Source organism: Vitis riparia, chromosome 13, assembly GCF_004353265.1.
Source record: "Vitis riparia cultivar Riparia Gloire de Montpellier isolate 1030 chromosome 13, EGFV_Vit.rip_1.0, whole genome shotgun sequence".
NCBI classification, from domain to species: domain Eukaryota; kingdom Viridiplantae; phylum Streptophyta; class Magnoliopsida; order Vitales; family Vitaceae; genus Vitis; species Vitis riparia.
This window is the reverse complement of record NC_048443.1, coordinates 7209181-7233242: the sequence shown is the minus strand read 5'-3', so window position 1 is coordinate 7233242 and position 24062 is coordinate 7209181. Positions and strand designations below refer to the sequence as shown.

Genomic DNA, 24062 nt, shown 5'->3' with positions numbered 1-24062 from the left:
GGCTGAAATTTGGTGTTGTTGATGAAGAATTCAATGGCCAAAAATTTATGGTGAAAATGTAATGAAGGAAAGACGAATCCCGGTGACTGCAGGTACATGAATTTGGAGTCTGGTTCAGTTATAAATAATAGGAAATTCTGATGGTCGGGCAACACTATGTTTGTGGCTGCATATGGGTGAGTTCACGGCTGAAATTCAAGTGGAGGTATGCTAAGGTTTTACATGATGTAATATGCTCAAATTTCAAGGATTGGATATGGAGATTTTAAGGATGAAATTCATGCCACATTGGTGAGTTTTAATGAAGTGGTAGCATGTGTGAATTTTGTGGTCTAAAATCAATGGAGTAAGGTTTTGGTGGTTAAATAAGGACATAAGGCTGCATAGGTGTGCTGAATCTCAGGGCTGAACTTGTGGCTGTGGATAGAAACTTTCTCATGGCTGAAAATCCATAGTGAAATGTGCTGAAAATTTGGTGAAGAACCATTTATAAACGAGCTGAAAGTTATGGCTGAAAGTTTGCTTTAATTCAAAATGGAAATATACCTGAATTTTAATAAATTTGAAGTTTGCATAGAGGAAAGTTAATAGCTGAAATTCTATTGAAATTATTCATGATTTAGGTATGGCTTTAATGAAGAATGAGGCTGATTTTTTTAATGGTTGAATATGCAGCCACTAACGGAACTTTGTGCAAGCCGACCATGACAAAGTTAATGACTATTTGTATGAGTGGCTGAAATTTGATTGCATATGTGATTGTGGCTAGCTATAAAATATGTTAGTGGTATGAGTTTATTGAATAAATAAAAAAATTCCAGTGAATGTATGTAGGAATATGTATGAGTGGCATGTTGTTTGTTATAAAATCACATAAAAATCCAATGAATTTCTATAAGATTTATTAATGATTGATAAAAATATAAATATAAATCAAGCTAATTTTTTTAGTTGTTAACTTTTGAATAATTTTTTCTTTAGTTATTATTGTTAATTATTATTACTAATTTCAAGTTAATTTTTGTATAGATTTGCTTGGACGATTGGAGGTGATAATTTAAAAGTTGGTTTTATTTATTTATTTATTTATTATTTGTTTTAGATAATTCAATATTAATAAAAGTTAGAGTGTTAAAAATAATAGTTTTGAGCTAATTTTTAGGTTTTAGGTTTTAGATGTTAAGTAATATAATATGCAACTATGTGTGTTAGTATTTTAGATTTTAGATATCAAATAAGTTAGTGCAATCAATATGTGATGGTTTCTTCAAAATGCACATAGATAAATATAAGGGTTGATTTTTTAAGGTAAAATTCGTGTAGAAGGTTAATTAAAATTAGATTTTTAACACTTAGGTTTTAGTTTTTTTTTTTTTTTTTTTTTTTGCTAATAGGAAAGTTAGTTTTTTTTTTCTAAATATTATTTTAATGTAAATAAACGCTGGAGATTTAAAAATTTTAGTTTTCAATAGTAATGAAAGAATTGAATTTTGCTTATTTTAGTTTTAGATATTATTTTAATATAGATAAAAGTTAGAGCGATTAAAATTTTAGTTTTAGGTAAATTTCTTATGAGAATGAAAAGTTGGAGTCTTTAAATCTTTAGTTTAATTGGGTGATTAAAGTTAAAGTTATTTTTACTAGATTAATTAGTCATATGGTAAAATGCCTTTTCTAAATTAGTTTTAATTTAATTTATTTCATTTAGTTGATTAAAGTAATTTAGGTTTTGTTTTTAAGTTCATTAATTTTTTTTTTAGCCGTATGGCAAAAAAAATGTTTTTTTTTGGTTCACTATTTCACTAGGTCATTGTTGATAATTCTTAGCGTTAAACATTTTATTATGGTCATGCATGACCACCTTTGGCATGCGAGTCCCACCAACTACGTACCATCCTTTTTTTTTTTTAATTTTTTATTTTTTATTCTCGTGCGTCAAAATATAATTTTCAAAACTCTGATCTTCACGTTTCGACTTTCAAAAATAATTTTCCAAAAATTCCAATTTTCCAAAAATTTCTATTTTCAAAATAACCTTCCAAAATTTCATTTTTTAAGTTTAATTTTTCGAAATTCCATTCTTGAAATCCCAAATTTCCAAATTTCCAATTTTTTAAATTTAATTTTCCGAAATTCCATTTATCAAAATAATCCTTCCAAATTTTCAATTTTTTTAAATTTAATTTTTCAAAATTCCATTCTCGAAATTCCTATTTTCCAAAATTCAAATTTATTATTTATTCCTTTTTTATTTTATTTTATTTTTAATTATTATTTATTTATTTATTTTGAAATACCATTCTCAAAGAGATTTCCAAAATTTCCAAACTTATTTTTTGTTAAAAAAATTCCACTTCCGAAATTTCAAATTTAATTTTCAAAATTCCTAGTTTCAAATTTTTTTTAAAAATGAATAAGTTTTCATAATTCCAAAATAATGGAATTTATGAGAATTAATTCATAGCAAAAATAAATTGGGCTTTGGTGGGGGCCCGACATTCATAACATTTTTTTGAAAATAATTCAAGTTGTGCTCTCGATTTTGTTTGATTTTGATTTGGTTTTGTATGAGATTGTTTTTATACTTGTCATTGTACACTAACCTTGTTTTCATGACAGCGCTTTATTACCTGCTAATAAGGTACACTCTCACTCTCACTTTGTTTATTATTTCGTTATCATGACTTATTTTTAAACTATGATCATTTTTGTATCCATTGATCTCCTAGATAATTGTCATGTTTGCTTCACCTTATTTAGTAGAGACCCCTTTTTTTTTAGGGGCTTAGAGGGGTGCTACGGTCTTTATCGTACCTTCCCAATAAGTAACCTGATCCCCGGACCCAGACTCAGGTTTTTCGCAGACAGCTTTTCCAAAAACAAAATCAGGAGTCCATCTAGGGGTTTTGTTCTTACTTGTTTTCCCCTTTAAAAATAAATAAAAGTAAGTGGCGACTCCAAGTCTTTTCTAAGAAACATATTTTTCACCAAATAAACGAAAAGCGAGTCTCACCGATCGAGTGGGAACGCATCATTAAAAAATGCGGGGTCCACACCTTGAGATGGAGTATTGAACATTATCTATCTTCTGAGATAGATCATTTTGCATCCCATCCATCCTCTTATTCAATGTACTCTCCACTCTATCAATTTTCTGATTCAATTGAGAGTTGATTGACTTTTGCTCCCCCACAAAGTCTCCCACAACCTTGCTAAGATTCACAATGGCTTGTTCAGGGTTTGAAGCTTGTTGAGGTACTTGAGTTGGTGCTGTGTATTGAGGTGGCCTTGGCTTCCATGAGAAATTTGGATGGTTCCTCCAATTAAAATTGTTGGTGCTTCCACAAGGAGCATTGTTGTTGGGCTTGAATTGGCCAACCATATTTGCGTGATCACCAAACATTTCTCTCACTGTTGGAATGGTTGGACACTCCTCCAGCAAGTGCTCATAAGACTGATATATGGAACAAGGCATAGCTTGCACTGGTGTCTCGGAAATGGCCTATACTTCTTGTACTTTCTTCAGTTCTAGCTCTTCCAATCTCCTTGCCATAGTTGCAAATTTTGCTTTCATGTCCATCTCTTCACTCAACACATACATTCCACCCTTAGCATTGGGCTGAGACTTCATCCTCCCCACATCTCTGGCATTTGGTTCATCCCATTCTCTTAAAAGTTCATAAACATAGCTCAAGAAGTCCATAGCTTCCTTTGGATTCTTACTCATGAAGTCTCCGCCACACATGGTCTCTAGGAGTTGCTTCATAGAGGAAGACATACCCTCATAGAAATAACTCACTAAGAGCCATATATCAAAGCCATGGTGAGGACAAGCGTTGATAGCTTCCATGTACCTCTCCCAACACTCATAGAATTTCTCATTCTCCTTAGCTGAGAAGTTCGAAATTTGCCTTTTCAAGCCATTGGTCCTATGAGTAGGGAAGAACTTCTTGAGAAACTTAGCTTGTAAATTAGTCCACGTTCTGATACTCCTCGGCCTTAGAGAATTAAGCCAAACCTTGGCCTTATCCTTTAAGGTGAAAGGGAATAGCTTGAGTCTCATCAAGTCAATTGCAGCTCCTCCTTCTATGAATGTATTGCACACTTCTTCAAACTCCTTGATGTGAGAATAGGGGTTCTCACTTTCCATCCCATGGAAAGTAGGTAGAAGTGGCACTATATGAGGTCGGATCACTAGCTGCTCAGTGGAAGGCACTATGCATGAAGGTGCACTCATTCGAGGTGGATGCATGCGGTCCTCATGGATCGATATGCATTGTGATTCTCCTCTTGCCCATGTTGGCTATTCTGATCTTCAAGTGGAATATCCATAATGTTCAAGCAAACTTCCAACTCAATTTCTTGAGGAGTCTCAATTTTCACAAGTCTTCCCTCAATATCTCTTATCCAATAGGGCATACACAACTCGAGATTACTAAAACAAAAACAAAGAAAACAAAAAGGACTACAATTCTAGGAAAAAAATTGAAGGTTAGCTAAAAACTAAATGCAAGATAAGATAAAATAAAAACAAAGAAAACGAGTTAGTGAAAGAAAAATCACCAACTTGTGATGAAGATCACAAGTACTCATAAAAGGTAATGTCAATGTACTTAGGCACCATCCCTAGCAACGACGCCATTTGATTCATGCCCAGTTGGGTGTTTATCAAAACATTTATAAAACCTACAAGACCTTATACTAGGGTAGCAAAGACAAAGCTACTATAGTATAATGGCTCTAGGATCGTCCACAGTGATGGGTTTTCTTCGTAAACGTGACATTAATGAAAGGAGAAATGGTGATTTCCTTTTTCAAAAGTTAGTTTTTAATGAAAATAAGATTGATTGGAAGGGTTGATTTTAAGTTAAGCAAACATAAACAACTGAAATTACTACAAAGAGAAAGTCTCTTGGAGCTATAGGCTACTAGGATCAGGTTCCTATTGCAAAGTGGGAAATTCTGAATCTTCTCCTCGCATTAGGGATAATAACATAAAGGATGGTTATCTCCCGAACCGGATTTGTATTTAGCAAATAAGTTTTGATCCAAAGGGTTCTTGAAAAATGGTAGTTGCTTTCCATTAATGGCTTCAAATAGTAAAGACCCTCACCTTGAACCACCTTCCAATGGCTCGTACTTGATAACTAATGGACATCCATGGATCTAGCAATAAGCATCCATAGAATCCTAAAAGCTTACCAAGTATTGGCCATTCAAGGTGATTCTAAGGGATTAAAGCTGAAACTTGAAATATAAACCATCAATGATACACAACTACCTTCATTTAAAGCAAGGAAAACTCCCACCGTTGCATCTGGGTCCCTTACCTAGCTTCCATCACTCCAAGAAACATGAAACTTAGCCACTCATCATCTGAGAAATCATCCTCAGAGGGTGTTTGGCTAGAGAGAATATGAAGAGAAAATGAGAAGGAAAGGCAGAGAAAAACTTGTCTTTACAAAATATCAACAAGCATTAAACATAACATCCTCTTCCAGAGGTTTTCTAACCTCTATTTATGGTTCCTAAACAAACCCTAATGTCATTTATCTATTACAAAAGGAGTAAAAAGGAAAAATTACAATTCTGAAGATTTTTCCCGAAGGTCGGTGCGCACAAAGTGATTTTTGCACACCCTACGGAAATTTGGCACACCCTGCCAAATTTTGGCACACCTTGCAAAACTGATGATTTTGCCTTGCAAAATGCTCTATTTTCCTCCATCTTACTACTGATAGCTTTGCCAACCCCTTTCCAAGTTTGGCAAGGGGTTTTGAAGTGCTCCAAAGCTCGGATTCTTCATGTGATTGATCTTCAACTTGCCTTGCCATAGCTTGCACAAAACTCTCCCTCAATCTTGGCCTGTTTCAGTGATAAAAAAGCTACCAAAAGCACTAAAACTTACCAAAAATTGGTTAGTAACATTTTCTAGGTTCTTAACATGCCAAATGGGATATAAAGGTCTAACTACTACTCAAAGGTGCTTAATACAATTAACTTTAAGCTTATAATAATGCACTTTTTAAGTAGTAATCAAAAGGTATTATAGTTACTTTCACATGCACTTTGTTCCTTTTTCTTTTTATCATTACTAAAGCTATATGTAGGAGGTATAGGGTTACTTAGTTCCCAAGAAAACAAGTTAATAATGGAATAAATATAGACATTAGGATTAATGCTCTTTCTTCTAACCCAAGAAAAGAAAGCTTAGGTCTTCTAACTTTGAAAAAATGAATATGAACGCTCCGAAGGACCATGGAACCCTCCTTAGGATTAATTAGGTCTTTCTACAATTGCTCCATAGTGCTTTAATGATAATTTTTTTATATAAATAGTTTAGTTATGAATACTTGACCAATATTTAGCCTATAATTCCACTTGGAAGCAATATGTCCTAGGAAATATAATTGGACAATCATTTTCAAAGAAAATACTAAGAACTAAGGGGAGAAGAAAAAAATAAGAAAGGAATATAGTCGTAATTGAATTATAAAAACTCTAAAATAAATAAGTAATTTAATTAAAGTAATACAACACCTAAAGATAATTTTCATTATTTAAAAGAAAAAAACAATTTTCATGTGGTAAGACTTTATCTATATGGTACCAAAATCAAATCAACAATTTATCATTAACATGGTCTTGTATTGGAGAATAAATTCAATACGAACTATATTCCACGACCTAAAATAAATTTCTAGCAACTTCATGAAAATATCAACAAATTGAATTGATTGGTTGAAGGAAAATAAAATATGGGAATTAAACTATGTTAAATCTTTTTGTATACAAAATGAAAATAAAAATTTTATGATTTTGGATTAATGTCATTGAAGCAAAATTAGACAGACCAAGGTGCCTTTGCTTGGAATACCTTTGATTCTAATTAAGAAGTCTTGTGATAGTATAGGGTGGGAAGATCCCTTCGTTTGGATGAAATTTTATTTTAGTGTTTGGCTAAAATTAATTTTCAATTTCTAAAAAATCAATATTGTTACATTCTATACAACATACATTTCTTAAAATTTGGTGTAATCTTTGGTTTTTATGAACTTAATATCTATGTCAAGGGCAAGTGTGGGCAGTCCCACTTGAAGTTAATTAAGAATCAAAACCATAGTATTAACCTTGAAATTTTTTTTATAAAGGTTAAAGCCACTTGTTATAATACAAGGTGATAACATTGATTTTTTTTAAATATTTTAAAAGAAATTAAGGACTTTGGTTCACCAAAATTCAATAAAATTTGTGGTCACATTCCATTATATACACATACCAATAATCAAGATATCCAACATAACGTTAAAAGATGAAATCACAAAGTTGCTTCGTATAACTACATTATATTTTTGGCCATGATTCATTTAACTATAAATAAAATCTTTCTATCATATAAATAGATATAGGGTTCAAGATTATAAAGTGAAAATGAATTTCACTTATTGAAAGATTAAGAATATAGACCTGTAGATGTTATATTTTGGTGGTTGGAAGATTTATTTTATAAAAAACAAAAACATTTTATTATTAATTAGATAAAGAACCATGAAAATGTCTTCCCCATTGTAATAATCTTGTAACACTTTATTAAAAGCAAGAAATATATTACAACCATCAATTCCTCCTAGAAGTAGAATATTCTCAAAAAAGAGATCAAATATTTTGTTTACCACTCTATCAATGATTACGCCACTTGATTAACTAAGTGAAGAATCCGATAAAAGAAGCATCACATCTCTAAGGTAATATCAAAGACTTAGGAACACCTCTCATATAACTTTCATAAAACTCTTTTTTCTTCTTTATTAAAGATATTACTATCCTCGAATCTTCCTCTACTAGAATATTAGAGAGATCCTCAAATTTTGCTATTGTTTAGCCTTCCAATAAAGCTAAAGTCTCTTACTCAATGGCTAGTTCTCCTCCAACATATTTCAAGAGGATTAGTACTAGTGTTCCAACATGATTCATGGTATGCACATAGGAGTTCGCTCAAATATCACACAAGTTGTTGACCAAGAGGATGAAGAAAAATAGAATAAATTCCACAATGACTTAAAAGTGCTTAGTCTATCATAAAAACTTTTCTAATTATACTTCTTTTTAGTCCATAATAAGATAGTACTAGCAATGCACCAAATAACTTTATACATCTAGGAAAGCTTCCAAAGAATTGATCAAAAGTAGTTAGCATCTCCACCACACTTCTAGTTGGAACTCATTCAATCCATATAAGTTTCAACATTCAATGCCATAATGTCAATACCGCATTGAGCAATCTAGACATAAATGATCCATTAATTCCCTTCTCTTCTTATGCGTAACGCATCACTCTGAGTTATGGTTCTTGTAAAGTCTCATCTTCTATTGCAATTCTTTTGTATTAACCTTCTATTTACCACTTGCCATGTGAAGGGCTTGACTTTTGAATGAGTTTTAGATTTTTAGACAATTTGTAAGGGCAAAGAGATCATTCAAGCTGATGAGACCAAAAGAGCTTTAATTAAAAAAGAAAGAATTGAAGTGAAGGATATCAAGGATCGAACCCTCTCATAAGGAAAAGTGAATGACAAATATGGATTGACTAAAATCAACATCAAAAGAGTAAATTAATTATTCTATTTCATGGTCCAAAAGGCTTCGAAGGTTGGAAATGGCTACTTAATTAGTTTGATTAGCTGATTAAGACCATATAATACTTGGGTTTACGGTCAAACTTTTAAGATAAACATTCAGAAGGTTCTTATAATTCAACTTTTGCGGGCTACAACGGGGAATTAGGGAAATATGTCTCGAATAAAGCCAGTTTTCCATGATTTAGAACAACAACAGACACTTGGTCGAGAGAATCAAATTTTTGCTCCAATTAAGGCCATCAAGAAGCTTTTGTAAACCCCTGATGCATCACGTCTAACTACATCATCGAGATTGGTGTTGTTCATTTTGAAGTACTTTCCTTTGATCTTCGTCATATCAATTTCAGCCCGAGTCACAATTGCTCTTGTCAATGAATCTTCATCTTTAGTCCAGTACCCAACAGTGGAGGCTCTAATGACCTGATGATGGATCATGCAATAGAGAAAGATAATGCTCATGAGAAGCTTACATATTAAGCTTTAATAAAAGAAATACGAACTTTCATAGAAGAAGAAAGTCTTCCATTGGAATAGTTTCAGACCTCCTTGAACATCCAATGGCATGCATTAAAGCAACTTCAACAAACGTTTAGAAGTTTCTTATGAGCACACCTGAATTGACTCACAAATGGCAAAATCACATTAATCTTGTTGTGTTTGGTTTGTTGAGACAAAAAAATGGAAGAGAAGAGAAAAGTTTTTAGCCTAACAATAGTTTGGAACAAGACTAACAACTTGGATTTCTATTTTTTTCAGGAACCAATACAACATTAAAGGTAAGATCCAAAGTTCTAAGGTCCAAAGTTTTTCTTCTCTTCCTGTAACTATTTTTCCATCACCTCAGCAAAATGTTTCTCTGGGGAAACAATGCACAAAATTACTCCTCACAATATAGAGTCAAAATCACCATTTCCACTGCTATTAATGGCCTGTCAAAAATTTATAAAAGTTAATTTTTAGTATTAAAAAAAATGGAAAATAAAGGAATTAATCTACCTATTGATTGTCTAGAAGTCAAACCTGATCAATAGCAACTTCGTAGCTTTGCTTGTAGCACAAAAAAGTTGCTCTAAGTTGAAAGAAATTCCTTGTTGTTAGTATCCACACAAAATCATCATGATCTGATTGCTTCTTTTCAATGGCTTCATGTAGCTTAGCTGCCTCATATTTTGCAAGATTAAAGTCCACCAATTCTTTATCATGCTTGTACAAGCTCACTAGATGATAACCCGACTCTTGGTAGCTTGGCATGTAAGGGTATCAACAAAATTTATACCTAAGGTCCTTACACTAAAGTAGCAAAGCTACTATAGCATAGTGGCTCTAGGATCGAACACTGTGAAGGGTTTTTACTTTAACTGGTGAAGTTCGGAGGATGGAGTGAACTTTTCTTAATAAAAATTAGGTTAAGATGAAAACATAAAAAGATGAAGGTGTTGTAAACTAAACTAACATGAAAATAGGTTAAAAGATGGAAAAAGAAGTTTCTCAAAGCTTTGGATAGCCATGCTTAACTCACTATGTAAAAACGGAGATTTTGGGACTTTTCACCTCGAGTTGGGGAAGCAACTAAGGTGATGCTTACTTCCCGAACCGGTATGAGTTTAACAACTGAGTTTTAGTCCTTGAAAACTTACAAAAAGGGTAGCTGAACCTCATAACTGTTCTTTTATTGGTATAGGTCATCTCCTCGACTTGCAATACAATGGCTCGTAGGAGATAACTAATGAACGTTAGTGGATCTAACAATAAAAATCCACTGAGACCAAAAGGTTATCAAGTATTGGCCACTCAAAGCAAGTCAGAGGGATTAAAAGCTTTACTTTGAATGAAAACATTTATGATGCTCAGCTACTTACATTTATTGCTTGGAGATCTCCATCCTGACACGGGAGCTTCACATGGCATCCATTACTTCCAGAAACTAAAAGGTTTTAGCCTCTCATCCTTGGGGATTTCATCCTCCAAGGATGTTTGGCTACTAAGAAAATGAGAAAGAAAAGAGAAAAGAAGCGTATGAACAAAAGTGCTCTTATAACTTATAAAGTTACAGGTTACAAGCTGATCGTGTCTGAGGCTCTTCACCTCTATTTAAAGACAATAAAAAGCTAAATTACAAGAGCTATTACAAAAGCAACCTTTTCATTGGTTGATTACAAGGGTAAAATAGGTATTTACAAAGCTAAAAGTCAAGCAAAATATCTTGGAGAACCGGTAGTGGAATATCATCAACAGCGTCTCAAAACAGGGGATTTCAAAGGCATTTCGCAAGGGGGAAGATGAAAGGTCCAAATTTCGCAAGGTGAAAAGCCACCTTGCGAAATTTCGCAAGGTGGTTTCTTCATGGTGCGAAATGGCCAAATTTCGCACCATGAGGAAAATCCCCTTTGCTAAATTTTGGCAAGGTGAAATTCACCTTGCGAAATTGGTCATTTGGCAAGTGAATTGCCTCCCCTTGCGAAATGGTGTTCCCATTGCTTGTGCTCGCGTTTTCACTTGAAATTCAAGCCTGTAAACGTCCAAAATCCTTGCTTAACTCGCCCAAGTAGCTCCTCCATCAATTGGCATGCTTGAATTGGTTCATAAGCTGATGAAAAACATGTAAACTTGCCACTAAAAATGGTTAGAACTAATTACTAAGAAGCTTAATGAATTAATTAGGTTAAATGAATATGATTACTACACAAAGGTGCTTAAAACCCTTATAATTAGGTCTACAAAATAGCACTTTTCGGTAGTAATCACTAGACCAACTAGAAGCTGTGCATCACCCACAATACAAGTCAATCTAGGGAGTGAAAACATATAATGCTAGAAGATTATAACAATAGTATATATAAATTATACCAACCCATTTCCTCCCATATAAATAGTATCCGCTTTGTACTTAATGAATACACATGGTTTTAAACGTGTTTACACTAAGAGGAGTCTACTATATATATAATGTCTAAAAAAATTTCCTATGTTGGATACGTGGTATTATAATCACTCTACCACCTTGGCAGACACAATGTCCTTGTTATGTCATTTGCACGAGTTTGTGAAGCCAAATAAATGGACATCCCTTGTAGAGTCAGACAAACAAAGTCACACACTAGGATTAAGAGTCACCTTTAATATTAGTCCGTAACATGCTCCCATATACATATTGTTTGCTCTGGGTTTAATAAGTTATTGGAGCTTTAAAACACATTTATACCATTAAGAGAATTTCAATTTATATATATAGCATTGGGAACTTTTTCATACGTGGGAATCACATAAATAGCACACATAATGGTCTTCGTATCATATGCATACCTCCTATGTATTAGGATTAAGCTTATTTTGACATGCCTTTTTGTTGATGAAAAGTCCTGAATTTGAAATGGTAAGCCCAATATTAATGATAAGCAATCATGGTGAAATGATACTGTCAAAGCTGTAACTTAAATTAGTTTGATATAATATTATTGACTCAAATTAATTAATAGTCTAACATGATATATCACCTTTTGGAAAGAAGTTGAGATGTTGGATGTGATGTCTTCTTCCAGAGAGCATTCGTATAAAGAGCAGTAGGCCTGCCTCACTGCCATTAGATGGTCCGGGATGATGCACATGCTATCTTTACCAATATCTGCAACTTATTTATTTTCTTCCTCTTCTCTTTCAAGGCCTTGTTTGCCAATATCGCATCCCTTTCAAGGGCTTCATTCATCCATAAGATCATTGCTGTCTGTTATCAAACATTTATTATATAGTTATGAATAATTCATTCATCAATTCGTACATGACTAAGAACTATGTAAAAATTTGAACCATTTATATGTCCATAATTATTGATAAGTTGTACCAATCTAAAGATCCAAGGGACAATAAGATTTGTCAGAGGGAAAGAAAACTAATCTATTTTTAAGAGCATTTCATTCTATTAGAATGATAGTCATAAATCTACCATATTATCTGACCAGCTCCATTCAAACTATTGATTAGACATGTAATTAGAACCATTAATTGCCATTCATATAGCTCATGTATATAACCAAAATCAAACATCCTCCATAAAACTGGGGCTAAGGTATGAACACAAATTACCTTGAGCACACTAGAAAGTTTAGATTGAAGACGATGGATGATGGACTCTTTATAAAGCTGTTGATAAGTGTCTTTGATCTGCTTCCTTTGGATTACATTCCTATGTCCCAATATCCATACTATCACTTTTTCATCCACTCCTCTCCCTACCCATATCCACAGAACCAAGAAAAAAGTAACCAAGAGGATTTGAACTTCATACAATCATTACATTATGTTGGTTTATATGCATCGAAAAACTGAACAAATAAATGAAGGCAGAAGAAAAGAAAAAGGAAGAAAGACTTTGTAAAGCTAGACTAAGTCTCTCACTATCTTAGGCTGGAGAAGGAATTGAATCAGGCAGTCTAAGTGAAGCCATTCGTATGTTTTCGCTTTGGGAAAGCTAAGAGTAGACTCAACTTTATATAGAAAAGATACTATTGGGTCACCTTTAGGAAATAAGCATTTGTGTCAACACCTTTTCCCTCGTCTTTTTCATGGGAAATACTGGAAGGTCAAATATTAATCTATAATGAAATGCTACTCTCTACCAATTCTTTCAAGTGGATCTTTAAGGTGTATATGGTATATATATACTCTTTGTTTTATAAAGAGAAATTTTACACTATCAGAGGAGCAATTCAGTAGTTTCACTTGGATCTTAAAAATTGTGAGAAGAAAGAAATATGTTAGGTGTTACTACTTACTGGAATGGTTATTTCTTTTGGCTTATTTGCTTTTTTCTTTGCATTAGAACCTCATTTGTCTATTTCCAACATCAACTGATTAATGTTGGTTGGACCTGTTATGTGGAGCTACCTTTACCTCCTATTAGCTTAGGCTTTAGGGAGTGTATATGGTCTCACATCATTTGGTTTCAAAGCGAGATTGGGCATCAGCAATTGAAACATAAATATGGGCATCAACAATTTACTAAGGATTTTTGACATAGGACAAACAAAAGTCCAATGTCCCACATTGGTTGGCTGCTAACAGTGATTGAGCCTTATTTGCGAAGGTACTCTACCTTTCATTAGCTTAGAGGTTCTATATCATATTCACTTGGATATATAAAACACTTCAATTACAAATATAAAAGATTTTATAATGTTAATAATCAAAACACCTTTTAGTGTTGATGTGAGATTCTCTAGAAAAGTAGTAATTTTCAAACTATAACAAAATTTTGCGGAATAAGATATGAGAATAGGCACTTTAACTATGTTGTAATTAATTTTTTTATGAAAAACCTATTCTACATAATTAAGAAAGGGCTTCTAGAGGATTCTTTCCAAGTGTATTAGACTCATTTCACAAGCTAAATAAAGATCTAGTATTTATAACCATCAAATAACATTTTATATCACCAACTTTATAAAAAAGAAAAGGTGAATGGATATCATAAAAGTGCAATGAGGACAAGATAATTCCATTTTCCTTTTCCCTTCATTAGGTTGGAAGGGTGATTACTACTCAAAAAGTGCTATTTTATACCTTGTAATTAACTCTTTTAAGCACTTTTGAGTAGTAGTTCTTAGCTTTTAACTCAATTGGCATGTTAAGGACCCTTGCAATCAATTCTAATCAAATTGTGTAAGTTTTGGTGTTTTTGTTAGTAATTTGATCACCAAAGCAATCCAAGATTGAGGAGAGTTCTTTGGAATCCATGGCAAAGCAATGGAAAGCTCAAATTCATGAAGAACCAATCTTTGGAGCTCCATAGCCCTTTGCCAAAGTCGTTCAAAGTATGCAAGGAAAGAACAACGGAGAGAGGAAAAGCAAAGAAGAAAACAGAGGACAGCAGCTGCAGTCTTCTTTCACACTTTTGGAGCACTTCCCGAAGTCCATTTTCTACATGCTATATACCATTTCAAAGCTCAGGAAGTCAAGAATCCAATGCTTTAAACGGTGAGCAATTTGGAGTCGAAATGAGGAAGTTACAGCCGTTGGAAGCCGATCACTCCAAGCTGAAGGAAGATTTTGCAAAGTGCTGCGAAATCACCCTTTTGTTGCGAGATATTTCGCAGCCTTTTTGCACAGTGCTATGGAATTCCTCCTAAAGTTTCACGACACGATGGAAGGCGGCCACCACAAGCTGAAAGACCATTTCATAGCGGTGCGAAATCAGCTGGTTGCTACGAAGAAATTTCGCAGCCCTTTTTGTTCATCTGCGAAATCTCGCAGACCTCATTTTCACCTGCGAAACGGTCCTGAAGCTTCCCGATAGTTGTGCACCGACTCTTTTAGATCTTTTCTTTTGATATTTTTGTGTCTAAATTTCCATTTTCTCCTTGTATTCAGCCACTCATGTAATTCCTTAGCTAGGAAGTATCCAAGGAAGGGTAAATTACCTTCCTATATAAACTCCCTTGCATCCATTGTAAAATATATAATCCATCATATATAATATATCATATATAGAATCAACGAACAGAGCACTTGCTCTGTTTTTCCTATATATTCGTGTTTTCTCGTTAGTTTTCTTTCTAGCCAATCAAACTCTGAGGATTTTTCCTTAGAGGATGAGAGGCTAGGCTCTTCGTATCTTGGAGTGAAGAAAGCCGGGTAAGTTTCCACATGCATAAATTGGAAGTTTTGTTGTTTTAGTTTTTAATGAAGAGAAAGAGTGACCCGTTAATGGTTTTTATCTTTTTAGTTAACTTAAAACGCCTTTAAATCACCTGGGCCAACACTTGGTAAGGCAAGTGATCTCCGTCCATGGAGATGCACTAGTTTACCTCTTGCGAGCCTCTGGGAGGTGACTTGAAAGTAGGATTTTCTAGAATTGCCAACACTTGGTAAGCTTTTGGACTCCAAGGAGACATCCATTAGTTATCTCTTGCGAGCTTGTGAAGGGAAATCCAAGGTTAAAGATCACCTTGAATGGCAAGTGCTAGGTGAGAGGCACGAGCCATTGCAAGTTGCATCAGTGAGAGGGATTTAGTGTTTGAACCCATTATTGGGAAGCATCTGTACAACACCGGTTGGAGAAGGAACTATATGTTAATTCTCTAATGCGAGGAAAAGAAACAAGTGACCGGAACTCCTTTTTGTATGATGAATCTGAGCCTAGTGATCTGAAACTCCAAGAAACACTTTTCTTTGTAAGTAAAATCAGTTGCTATTTTTGGTTAGCTTAAAACCAATCCTTTTTCAAACATCTTTATGTTTTCTTTTAAAGCTAACCTTGAAATGAAAAGACACCAATTCAGCTTTGAATTAATATTATTTGTGAAGTGAAAACCCATCCCAGTGAACGATCCTAGAGCCACTATGCTATAGTAGCTTTGTCTTTGCTACCCTAGTATATGGTGTAATAGGTTATAAATTTTGTTGATTAATCCCTCCATCAAGGAGCACCAGCTGGACACGAATCAGCTGAGACACCAATTAGGCATGAATCAAAGGGAATATTTAATTTAGCTTAAAAAAAAAAAAAAAAAAAAAAAAACCTCTTTAAGGACCCATAAGAGAACATCTAAAGCAATGTTTATGGTTAATTATACAAGTCTTTGTTCTGACAACCTGGGTGCATATACTTTTTGTTCCTTCCTTTTCAATTTTATAATTTTGTACCTTTATTCTTTTTCTAGACCCACTTAGAAGTCATATTTGAATAAATTCCAAACATCACACTCCTTTAGCGAACAAGCATCATTGTTATATATATTACTTCTTTTGAGATTTCAGTACTAGAAAAAAGAATATATCTAAATGAAAATTTGAGTTGAAAGAAGTAATTTTTTTCCTTTAAATTAGATCAATCAAGAAGATAATTGAATCTAATTGAAAAGTAACTAGATTACATTGAGAAGTAATTTTGTTCACGCGCTTTCCACAAGATCATTATAAATCTTATTGATTAAGATTAATTTTCATTTGATAAAATGACTTAAAGTAAAAGTACTCCTTCCATACGTAGTAGTACAATCCATATTTCTTTTCTAAATCCTTTCTCAATTATTAGTATTGGTATTGATTTAATGCTACATTGACAAGTATAGATTGTCCATTAATCATTGTCATGAGATAAAATATTCTCTTATAAAATATTAGTGGGCTACTTTTTTATAGGGTAAGTTTCTTTGTTCCATATATAGGAGTGATATACATTTTTTCCATTGTTGAGTAAGACCTGGTGTTTGAAATATTGGTAAACATGGATATATCGGTATTTGGATTTTACGGATATATCATAAATATCGGTGGATATTTTTACACAAATATTGGTGAGACGAAAATTATTCAAAATTGATGAGAATGCTTGGAAAACTCCAAAGAATGATAAAATAAGCAAGAATACACATGTTAAAATTATTTTGTAAGTGTAATTGACATAAATATGGTAAAAAAATAAATCGGTAAATAGAGATATATCGATAGATTCAATACTTGGATTTTAAGAATAGAAAATATGAATTTTGGAATTGCACACTTAGAAAGCTAGAATTTAGTTAAGAAATATTTGATTTTATTAAATGAAAACAATCTATACATAAACATAATACATATGACATTGTAATAGTCCTTAATACCAAAATGAAAATCAATGTGGTTTCATCATATTGTTAGATGAACGGAGTCCATCCTGTTAAAAATAATATTCATACTAGGACATGGAGTTTCAATAGTATTGATTATAAGTACGAATATGCCATGCATAAATTTCTTGAGTCCTACCCACAACCTGTCCATGGATGGGAAATCCAGGGTTTTCCCATGTGCTCATTTGAAATCCTTATTGTTACATCTGATATGGAAGGTAGTACAACATTTGTGTAGAAGAAGGATGGTTATATCTTTCATACTCTCCATCAATGGAACTTGAAAGATTTGGAGGAGGCTAACCATAACTCATTGCATAAAGGGCATAAATGTTGGCTTCATTTGACGAGTCATTGAATTGAGTCTCTATACTCATTGACTCAAAATTGGCCAACAATGAGTCCTCGTTGTATGGCGTCATCCTTCGTCGTCTTCCTTTATATGGCTTTCCAATGGCTCCAACACTTAGACCATCTTTTCTAGAGTCGTGGTCTTCATCTTGAGTACAATGTGTGAAATCATCTTCATAAGTAAATGCCAATGGTTGTCCACTTCGCTGTTGTTGTCTAACATCCCTTCCATCATTTCTAGGGTCACTACCATCATTGGTCTCCTCTCCTCTTGAACCATCATAACCAGAAGCAGAAGTACTAGCAGCACTAGGTCTGCTACTATGTTTAACACTTGTGGAGTCAAAAGAAGGTCGAGAAGTCACTATCGACTGAGAAGTTCCTTGTAGAAATGAATCTCTCGTGTCTTGGTTGAAACTATCAATATGAACTTTAACAGATAACAATTGTTCAACATCAACACCTATTTCTCGGACATGTGCGGCAATTCATGGGTTAGGATTTCCATTTTCATCATCTAAATGGAGAGGTCTAACCCATTGAAACAATTGGTTATGTTCTTCTTCACCAGCCTCAGTTGTAATGTCAAGTAAATCAAGGTAATCTTTCACCAGCCTCATTTTCGTATATGGTAAGATTCTTTGTCCCATATATAGGAGTGATATACATTTTTTCCATTGTTGAGTAAGACCCAGTGTTTGAAATATTGATAAATATGGATATATTGGTACTTGGATTTTACGGATATATTAGAAATATCAGTGGATATTTTTACACAAATATTGGTGAGATGAAAATTATTCAAAATTGATGAGAATGCTTGGAAAACTCCAAATAAAGATAAAATAAGCAAGAATACAAATTATTTTGTAAGTGTAATTGACATAAATATGGTAAAAAAAAAAATCGGTAAATAGAGATATATCGATAGATTCAATAATTGGATTTTAAGAATAGAAAATATAAATTTTGGAATTGCACACTTAGAAAGCTAGAATTGAGTTAAGAAATATTTGATTTTGTTAAATGAAAACAATCTATACATAAACATAATACATATGACATTGTAATAGTCCTTAATACCAAAATGAAGATCGATGTGGTTTCATCATATTGTTAGATGAACGGAGTCCATCCTGTTAAAAACAATATTCATACTAGGACAGGAGTTTCAATAGTATTGATTATAAGTACGAGCATGCCATGCATAAATTTCTTGAGTCCCACCCACAACCTGTCCATGGATAGGAAATCCAGGGTTTTCCCATGTGCTCATTTGAAATCCTTGTTGTTGCATATGATATGGAAGGTAGTACAACATTTGTGTAGAAAAAGGATAGTTATATCTCTCATACTCTCCATTAATGGAACCTGAAATATTTGGAGGAGGCTGACCATAACTCATTGCATAAGTGACATAAATGTTGGCTTCATTTGACGAGTCATTGAATTGAGTCTCTATACTCATTGACTCAAAATTGGCCAACAATGAGTCCTCGTTGTATGGCGTCATCCTTCGTCGTCTTCCTCTATATGGCTTTCCAATGGCTCCAACACTTAGACCAACTCTTCTAAAGTTGTGGTCTTTATCTTGAGTACAGTGTTAAATCATCTTCATAAGTAAATATCAATGGTTGTCCACTTTGTTGTTGTTGTCTAACATCCACTCCATCATTTCCAAGATCACTATCGTCATTGGTCTCTTCTCCTCTTGAACCATCATAACCGGAAGCAGAAGTACTAGCAACACTAGGTCTGCTACTATGTTTAACACTCGTGGAGTCAAAAGAAGGTCGAGAAGTCACTATCGGTTGAGAAGTTCCTTGTAGAAATGAACCTCTCGTGTCTTAGTTGAAACTATCAATATGAACTTCATCGGATAACAGTCGTTCAACATCAACACCTGTTTCTCAAACATGTGCAGCAATTCGTGTGTCAGGATTTCCATCTTCATCATCTAAATGAAGAGGTCTAACCCATTGAAACAATTTGTTATGTTCTTCTTCACCAGCCTCAGTTGTAATGTCAAGTAAATCGAGGTAATCTTTCTCCACAACTTTGTCATTTTCTGCCTCCATATCACGGATCTTTAGTTTCATGTTATAATAATAGAAAACTAATTGTTAGAGCCTCGGACAAGCAAGTTGATTTCCTTGCTTTGTATGAATTAAGGCAAATGTGCTCTAATTTCTCTCATAAGTTGAAGATGACGCAATTTGCAATAAAACCTTGATGGCCAACCTTCTTAATGTAGGAGTGTGGTTTCCATACATGAACCACCATTCAGCTACAACCAAATAAATGATATCAATACTTATATTAGAAAGCTATAATAATATTTTAATGTAATGTATTATTAATTCACAAATAATACTCATCGGGAACCATTTTTGACCTTGAAACAATCTTTGCTCGATCACTAAATCCTCTTTTTGCATATCGGAATAGTATAAGCTACATATTAAATAATTGAAATTCAAAATTTGAGTAAATGAAATTCAATTATTTAATTTATATTATAACTATAATCATTTACCTCATTTCCAAATTGACTAAGACCTTCTACTATAGGATCTAATTTCACAAAGACTTCATGAACAACTTGAAGTAGACCAAGATTAATACCAACTCCACGTTTATATTGAAACCTTGGATTAAGAAATAATGGTACAATAGTAAAGTAGAAATGTAGAATTAGAATGTTATGAAAGAAACATATTAAATACTAATAACTTTTGAAGATGGATAATATTTAGTTACCTGCTACATGAAAAGGATGTTTAAGAGTTCTATCTCAGCAATTTGTGATTATTTCTAACACCCATTCTTTAGCTTTAAGTCAATGAAGTTCTCTTTCATAACTCGAATCAATTCGTACACAAATAGCATTGTAGGAATAACTTCTAAATCGACAATGCTAAGAACCATGTATAGTGCCTCAAAGATTAACACTAGCTTTCCCACTCTCTCTTAGTACGCATGGTCAAACATAAGTCTTTCAACCTCTTTACTGATTAATGTATGACTTAACTTGTGTTGTGCCCGTTCATCACTGATAAACACTTTCTTCAAACTCACTTTCTTTTTCAAAAAACTATCGAGGACAATATAATTGGTTGCAAATCTTGTTGCTCCAAGGCCAACTATGTCTCCACCACACACCTTTTGCATTTGCCCAAGCAAACAACTATGGTTATAGATGAAGTTGGTTATCTTTCAAGACTTTGTAATCATGTCTACAATACTCGGCCTTTTATCGATGTCTTCGAACATTAAGTCAATGTAATGTGCTGCACACAGAGTCCAATAAAGATTGTATTTTTTTCATTATCAGCTTCCCCGCTTTCATGAATGCCAACCCTTTTTTCTTAACTATTTATACCATATTTTGTTTGCCAACTTCCTTGATCATATCCGTCAATAAACCATATATGTATTTGTTGTCCTTTATATAATTTGATGCATCAACAAATTTGAAGAAGATTGAGCTACCTTTTGAATATACCATGCAATTAATTATGCTTAATTTTGTGAGCCCAGTCCATCCGTCACACATAATCGTGCATCCATAAGTCTTCCACTTTTCTCTTTGAATATTGAAATAAGTTTCCATGTCTTTGTACTCCATATCCAAGCACTTGTATTTGATTTCATAAGAAGAGGTAGTTCTATACCCATACCTATCATCCATATACAATTAAAGCATATAAGAACATTTGTGGCAATCATACTTTATAAATAATAATGATATTGTTAAAATGAATACAATTTTTAAAATTATAGTAATTACTTGCTTATTGTGCACCAACAATCGTGTTCTTGAAATGGTGAGAGTCTGCTTCATTGGGCACAACAATCTCATATATGAAGAGCTTATTGATCAAAATTCCCATGGTTTCCTTGATGGCACCACCTTTGAAAAGATTTTTCATATTTTTCTGTCTTGTTGTTGAAAATTTTTACAATGAGGGTGCATTAGGCGGTGATGGATCTGAATATTGAACACTTTGCGATATTCACATGTGCCTTGTTGGATTAGTTGGATGTGAAGACTCACATATTATAATTATTAAAATTAAACATATGTGTTAATTTAATATTATTGATAAATTTGATAAGAAACAGTAATAATTCAAATTAATATTATACATGTTTTTCCTTTGCCTCTTACAAAATGTTTTTCTTGTTGTCGATTCCATTTAGTAGCTTTTGATGCTTGAACCGCTGCTCTATAAGCATGTTGCTCAACAAGGTGCATGTCAATCATATACATATACACATCATCATCATCTCCATCATCATAATCATCAAGGTTCTACTCATCCTCATCATCAGTTACATGTCTATGTCTTCCTCCCATTGTGTCTCGCATTTAAGCTTCGATCTCTTCTATATTTGCAGGTTTATTCGCTTTTAATTGCCTTCTTTTTTTTTTCCCTCTAGAAGTCGTCTTATTTCTTGTTTCACTTCTGGAGGCACATTAGGACATTTTTTTGCATTTGAATGAGGGTCTATATGTGATAGGTAAAATTTAAAACGAGTAATCTCACTACTTTTTATTGTCAACCCATAGTAATTGCATACTGTTCCATTTTTGTTCTCTTCCATAATTGTACAATATTTCCAATAAGGATCTCAACCCATGATACCACTTCCACTTCCACTAGCCATTTTCTAAACATGTATTTTAAATTCATATATGAAACTAATATCAAATTTAAAATTATTAAAGATAAAACATCTAAGAAATTTAATATTAATATTGTTCATCAAATTGATAAGAATCAATACAAATAAAAATTGAAATTAAAATTGAATTATGTATATATGAAATAGATAAACATTACAATTAAATTTTCATATGAATTAAATTTAAATTAAATTACATTAAATTGAATTAAATAAAATTTCCACATTCATGAAATTGATAAGAATAATTACTAATAAAAATTGAAATTAAAATTGAATCATGCATGAAATAGATAAACATTACAATTAAATTTCCATATGAATTAAATTTAATTTTAAAATTATTAAAAAATGAAACTAAATATTCATAGATGTCAAATCAATTTTCATTCCATATGAAATTTAATGTTAATATGATAAATTTTAAAATTAGATAATATCAATTAAACTATACATAAAAAAATAAAATTGAATTATGCATAATAAAAATAAATTTTATGAAAGGTAAAACATACCTTAATTAGCATTGATTTGGAGTTAATCTCCTTCACCACCAAATTTTCAAAATTTAAAAATTTTGGTAGAGATCAAAAAAATAAAAATTTGGAGCAATAGAATAAAATCAAATTTTTATGTATGAAATGGAGTGGATTGTGAGTATTTATAGGATTTTTTTGGCCAAACTAGTTGTTGGATGGTTAAATAGTCGTTATAAATTAATTTTAAAATATATTCTTAGTAAATATGGACAAATGTTATAAAAGAGATTTAAGATTAAAAATAAATTCATTATTTTGAATTAATACTTAAAATTATTTTGTACTTTAAATTTTGATATTAAGTTATTTTACCAAATATACTTAGTCTACTTAATGACTTAAATTAAGTCATTAAATTAGTAATTCATATTAATTCACCAAATTGATTTACCAATCATCCTCTAAAAAAGGAAATTAATAACCAAAGTTTAATTGAACTTAAATGTTAAAACAATGTCTGACTAGGAAAATTTCAATAGAGTTTCCCTCTATTTTCTCTCAAAATGGCCCCCACACCCTCTCTGCTCACAACGCTTATGCAGGGAAGATTCCTACAAGTGCCCACCTCTAGGTTTTGGCATGTCATAGATCTCCTCGTTCCCCTCATTTTGCAATTCTCTAATAGCTTTCATCATGAGCAGCAAGAGAGAGAAAGTTCTCAACCCAATCATAGTTAATTTAATTCCTATATTAATTATTATTTTTAGATATTGAAACCCCTTTAATTTGCTTTTATAGGATTTGAAGTTGATGAGAAATGGATGACAATGATATTTGGAAAATGGGATTCAGAGTATTTATACTTCTTTAGTGAGAGAACTGCACAACTCTTCTAAAAAAAAATGACATTCATATTAGGATGTGACAAGATGTCAATGCGATCTTGTGGTAGATTTGAGTTTTGTCATGGTTAGAATGCTTTGGTGCAATGGACCACGCATACTTGGGAAAGGGATGCTTATTTGACATGCTGAGAAGCTGTGACCATGCATGGGTCGACAATCATACGGCTTGCTTATCACGATCACATGCACAAAGCCTGGGAAAGCTTGTCAATCTCTCTTTGACGTATCAATTGAGACTATTGACTTCCAAATTTAAGACATCAAATGGAAGAGAGATAGTGCCACTTAGAAGACATTCAAAGTATATGAGCATAATTTTTGCAAGGAAAATAATACTCTTATCATACAATGATATGTTTGATTTTTTTTTTTTCCCAAATCAAATTGTACGGC

At 32.8% G+C, this 24062-nt stretch overlaps 1 pseudogene; it reads right to left on the bottom strand.

Annotated features, from left to right (window-relative positions):
* The window catches only part of LOC117928021, an 87463-nt pseudogene that overhangs the window by 29741 nt on the left and 33660 nt on the right, over window positions 1-24062 (bottom strand).